At 51.8% G+C, this 5,986-nt stretch overlaps 1 pseudogene; it reads left to right on the top strand.

The window, feature by feature from the left end:
• The first annotated feature begins 1,574 nt into the window (after window positions 1-1,574).
• On the top strand, window positions 1,575-3,408 carry LOC144129041 (carboxy-terminal kinesin 2-like; annotated as a pseudogene).
• Window positions 3,409-5,986: the final 2,578 nt, after the last annotated feature.

Genomic DNA, 5,986 nt, shown 5'->3' with positions numbered 1-5,986 from the left:
GCCTGTGAACCTGTGCAGTGTGCAAGTGATGCACCTGATGATGGATAGAAATGTCTTTTCCGTCCAGTATTAAAGATCGGCGGTGTCTTGTTCTCTGCAGGACCTGCGTATAAAATTCTCCCGGCTCTTCTCTTGAAGTGGGAGGCGTTGCGCCTCAGTCTGGGCCTTCGAAAATTTGTGGATAATTCCGCTTTGTACCTAGAGGCGCGGATTTAATCATTGCCTTCAAGATTTCGGATTTCAACTGGCCAAACGTGTATAAATATGTTCGTTCATCTCTTCAAGCCTCAAATTTGATGTTTCTTCTTCAGCGTAGCACAGTTTATTAAAAGATTACCGGATCTCCTTTCACTCTCTGTCAAATGTTGAGGAGAAATCCCCAGGGTGGAGTAGAATTTTAATCAGGGAGTAATTACTCACCCTGATGTTCTCATTGCTACAGACATCTCACAGCGTGAAAAACAAAAGGGCCTGGGCCAGTGTTGCTATTTTCTCTTTATCTCTTTATTGGTAATTCTCACTCCGCCTTCCTGACTGCGCCTTTCAATAGTTTGGCCGAATATTTAGCAGTAGTCCTGGCTTTGCGCTGGATGAACAGCTCTTTTCTTCTGCCATAGTTTTGATGGATTCATTATTTCCGTGTTCCTCTCTAACCGCGTTCATGTAGTCACAGGCGCTCTGCTTACTCAAATTTTTGCTACCACCTCACATGTGCTCGTTTCGGTAGGTTTGGAAGTGTGGGTACGTATGAATTCATTTAAATGAGATTGCGGATACCTTGGAGAAGGTATCTACCCAATACCCAGTCCTAACTATCCTCCCGCCCTGCGTATATTATACAGGGGCCAGATTTCGCAAGTATCTGCTATTGAAAGCATTTGCAGCCTGGGCGCATACTTCCTCTCCCGACTTCCTGCAACTTCTGTTCCCCTGGTGCAGTAAAGAAAGGCGATCGCGCAAGCCTGAGATTTCTTTCACGCGTCTTCGTTGTCCAGTACCTCCATCAAACTTCTACCGCCATGTATGTAGTCTGGTGGTCTCCCCATTTTACCCGCACAGCGCTGAACCCGAAACAATATAGATTATTTCTTGCTAACCTGACGCCACTTCTTCTCTTCACGGAGGTGCCTGCCAGAGCGCCTGAATAAAGTTTTTCTTTCCTTTTAGACACGAAACGTCTGCCATCCTAAAATGTTTTTCAATTCCATCAGCCGGATACTCACACTCAAAATTAATCTGCAATCAAAACATCCAGAACTGTACACGTATAGCCTCAGTCTCATTTTCAGTCACCCGTCATTACCCAGACTGCTTTAATTTGTTCTTATTTTTTTCTTTATTTGAAAACGTTTTTGAGCATTTTCAGTCGCCGTCTGTCACTTGGCCAATCCCCCGCAGCGGGTACGTGCCATTATCTCCTTGAAGACAAGAAGTCCCTAGTCGCCACCATGCTGTTGCGTGTAGTGCTATCTAGCCAATGACGACACTGTCTTCTACATGTGACTGACTCTTGCAGCAGCAACATGAGCCAACCTCCGTCCTTTCCCAGTGCCTCAGGCCAGAATGCAGCCGGGATGACCGTGCTGAAACAGCGACCCCCAAGCAAGCGCCCTCCATCACAGGGATCCAGGACGTTACGCAGCAGAGTAAGCACGACAGCCATCAAAGAGAACAGGCCAGCGAACATCGTGGAGCAGCCCAAGCGGCCTAACACCGGTGCTGTCAAGCCCGTCCCACTAAGCACGTTGAAACGGAACGTGGCATACTCTGACACCGGGATCCAGAGCGGTGCACGTCCTGAAGCACCCGTCATGACGGCGGCGCAGGCACCATCGGTACCCGGCAAGCGGAAGCCCTGGGATCAGGGACGGATTCGCGACCTCAATGAGAGGAATACTGGCCTGTCTTTGAAAATGAGCAGCTCAGCCTCAAGAACACCACCAAGCTTCAAGAGCTCGAGAGGGTGGCAGCTGAGTTAAGTGAGGAGCACACTAAGAATGCTGAGCTCTCTGCGACAGTCTCTAAGCTTCAGTCGGCTATCAGCACAACGGAGGTGAAGCAGAGTTTTGCTGTGTCGGAGCGGGGATCACTAACCCTTCAGCTGACATCCGCGGCGGAACAGGTACCGAAGCTGCATCGGTCGCTTGCAGAGGCCACGGGAGCTATGGCAGAGCTTCGCCTTGAGTGCTTGACGCTCATGGCAGCACAGGAATTCCTGGAGGCCCAAAAGGCAACACTGGCCGCCGATAAGCAGCAGCTCGAATTGACGGCCATCGCCCTCCGCGCCAAGGCGGCGGAGCAAGAGGCGCAGCTCAGTGCCTCCGAGCAGGATCGTCGGGCACTGCACAACAGCCTTCAGGAGCTGAAGGGAAACATCCGCGTGTTCTGTCGCCTGCGCTCCCTCCTCCGCAGCGGGAACGCTACGCAGCGCCCCTTCCTGAGGCTAGCAGACAAGTGGAATATCGAGGTGCTCCGCACGGATCCGGAGGCCCAGGAGAGACGGTGCTGTCATTCAGATTTGACCGGGTGTTCCCGAGCACATCCAGCCAGGCGGCGGTGTACGCCGAGGTCTCGCAGCTGGTGCAGAGTGCACTGGACGGCTACCACGTGTGCATCTTTGCGTACGGCTATACGGGCGCCGGCAAGACCCATACCATGTAGGGGGACGAGGACGACGAGCGCAGGGGCATTATCCCGCGCGCCCTCCACCAGGTTTACGAGACGTCCCAAAAGTATCCCCACTAGACGTATACGATAGTGGCCAGTGTTGTGGAGGTCTACAACGAGATTCTTCGCGACCTGTTGGTTCCTCCGTCCCAGGCAGACAAGGCCCCGCTGCTGCTGCTCAAGATGGCCAGCAAGGACGGGCCCGTCACAGTGGCCAATTTGACTGAGGTGCCAGTCAATTCGGCCCAACAGATTGACCAGCTGCTGCAGTGCACGTGGATGAACATGGTCGTGGCCGCCACCAAGTGTAATGAGCGGTCATCCCGGTCCCATTCACTCTTCCGCTTGGAGGTCACGAGTCACAACATAAGCACAAAGCTCTGTTGTCGAGGTCGGCTGAACCTGCTGGCCCTGGCAGGCAGCGAGCGTCTGTCGGAGTCGCAGTCGGCTGGGGTGCGCCTGCGGGAGGCCAAGAACATCAACCGCTCCCTGGCCAACCTGGGCAACGTCTTCCTGGCGCTCTCCAACCGGTCTGGCCACGTACCGTACCGCAACTCCAAGCTGACGCACCTCCTCATGGACTGCTTAGGCGGCAACAGCAAGACACTAATGCTGCTGAACATCTCGCTGCGGGAGGAGAACGCAGCGGAGACAATCAACTCACTCCGGTTCGCCACGATGGTCAGCGGGTGTCAGAGTGAGGGCGCAGCAAAACGGAATAATGTACTGGTGCTGCCATGATTTTCTTTTGTAATTAATCCATCATAGCTTTATGTAACCCGCATAACTACATCATCTACCTCTGAGAATAACTATAGCACTGTGTGCGTAAGAAAAGACACTACCGTGCTCAGCGTACAGAGAAGATCCTGAGAATAGAGGAGAAAGAAAGCGTAAGATATTTTGGGTTGTTATTTTGCAGCACCAGCCAATATTGGGACATAAGGCGGTTTTGCGACGTCCGAAAGTGTGCGCTTTTTGACGTCAGCATCACGTGGATCTTGAGCGCGGCCTCATTCAGTTTTTCGCTACCATGCCTGGAGAAGATAGATCTCTGAAGCAAGTGCTCCGAGCAACAAAGGGAACACGGCCGCCGCCAACACGAGCGCTAGCGACGACTGCGTGAAGATCTACATGTTGCGCATCCGTGAAGAGGAGCGAAAGTTTCAGCGGCACCGGGATCGAGAGTGAGCGCCCGCGTTGCTGAAGCCGCCAAATCTAAGAGACAGGCGAACCATCATGATTTCACCGGCACGTGTGAGCGTCTGTTTAAAGGTCTTCGATTCGGCTTTGCGTGTTCGGTCTGCGATAGTCGCCCAAGATGTGCTGCGTCTCTCTGTGGACTATCTTGAATGACTCGTTGTAGCTTTGACTCCAGAGCGGCTCTAACTTCCGGTTTTAACGTGATCGTCCAAAAAATGATAAACCTTCCCCAAGGCGGTCGGAGCTGCACACTACGGGCCAGCTGTCTCTTCTTTCCTATGCTGTAACTCCGTCCGCATCATTGGCCGAATAGGGAGTTACAAGCTGGAGACAATCTGGGAACCTCCAAGCTGTTTTCGCACCTGCGTAACAGACGTGCTGGCTGCTTTGTTTGTGCTGCTTGCTAGTGCAACAACGGCGTGTGCAGATCATGGGATATATATGCGCTACTCACGACGCCTTGCTCCTACAGAAGATCCAGAGCCGTGGCGCATAGTACTGGCGTGTGCAGGGCGGACCGGTATCCCTCCTCTTCCCCTCCTCGGAATATCCTGCGGACAATGTTCTCGTCGACTCTTAGACTGCCGTGGAGCAAGCTATAGGAGAGAAAATAAGGCATGGTTGGTTGGATGGAAGCACAGGTGGGACTCTTCGGAGGAGTTTGGTCATGGCGCCGAGAGCCGGAAGGTCAATAGGCTGACGACCTAGGCCTCTACAGGTCGGATCACACCACACATACATCAGGTGTCTGAAAAACCGTGAGAAACACTCGACGGCTATTAGGTGGGCGATTCGAAACAACCCCTGTGAGCCGGAAAATCCGACGACATGGTCTACGATCAGTACGGACTGTGGAACCAGGTGTCGTGGATATGCCGCAGGTGGCTAACACCGTCGTAGGTTCTCCTGTCTCCTGCGGTCGGGGTACTTAGCGTTTGGTGGAATGTCGGGCACCCTGTGAGCGGGGGCAGCACCATTGGGCAATCTCGACGCCCTCCCTGTCCTGACCACACAGGCCAATAATGAAGTCGAGATATTCGAAGGATCTGGACGAAAAACTCGCTGTCCCCAATTGCCTTAACGCATTTATCCAACCCCTTCCACTACTTCCCTGGGGAGATCCGGGAGTCTCCCCGGGCCCGCTTTCCCAGCTGTGGATCGCTATAGTAGCATTCTGCTATTGATTTATTCCACCCTGGGGTAGCAAAATTTCTGTTGCCCCAAGGCTACATTTTTTATCTTATTATTGTGATTATACCCTCGATACAGTAGTGGTGCGAGAAAGGCCATTATTCTTAGCCTTTTTGTTGCGTCAACATACTATTTATTATACACCGCCGAATACCGAAGTGTGCTGAATACCGGAGGACATGCGCCTTTCCATTCATAGGTTCCGAAATCACAGGATCTGCATTCAGCAGTGTCTTCTGACACTTCAGGCACTTTTTACCACGGTTCACAGAAGTGAGAATACTACTTCTCCTGCCTCGTACCGAGATTTCGAGGTTTGGGGTGTCGTAATTAATCACTATGCTGCTCAAGAGCACACAAAGTGGCTTGGAAACTTTTGATGCACATGTACATCGACGAGCAAGTAGTTTCTTTTGCCATCACTGTCAAGGCAGTGGGGTGCCTAAGGCCGAATACCGCACGCATAGGCTGAACACCGCTGACCACCTGAATGCGAGTTGAGTTAAAAAGGCTAAAATTTTCGGTGGACACATACTGTTCGTTAGCCCTTTTTTAAACCAGATGTGAGACGAAATTTATCTGATGCGGGACCGGGAAAAGAGCTAATACTTCGCTTTCATCATCATCATCAGCAGCAGCAGCCTGACTAAGCCAACTGCATGATATAGGCAACTCTCATATCTCTACAATTAGCCCTGTCACTAGAACCACAAATTGTCATACTTTTTTTACGCAGCTCCCGACTATAGGTCGCCGGTTCGAATCCCTTAACGAGCTAGACTGCAACTTAGCTAGAAAGTTTAACTGCACAAAATGTGATAATGTATGCCACCTCCCCGAACATTCCGCGACAAATTCCTGAGCCGCAAAGTTGATATGAATTGAATTCGTAAAGACGTGGAATTGCGGTACTTAGGTCACCCGT

Source organism: Amblyomma americanum, chromosome 1 (assembly GCF_052857255.1).
Source record: "Amblyomma americanum isolate KBUSLIRL-KWMA chromosome 1, ASM5285725v1, whole genome shotgun sequence".
Classification (NCBI taxonomy): Eukaryota; Metazoa; Arthropoda; class Arachnida; order Ixodida; family Ixodidae; genus Amblyomma; species Amblyomma americanum.
This window is presented reverse-complemented; position numbering and strand designations above follow the sequence as displayed.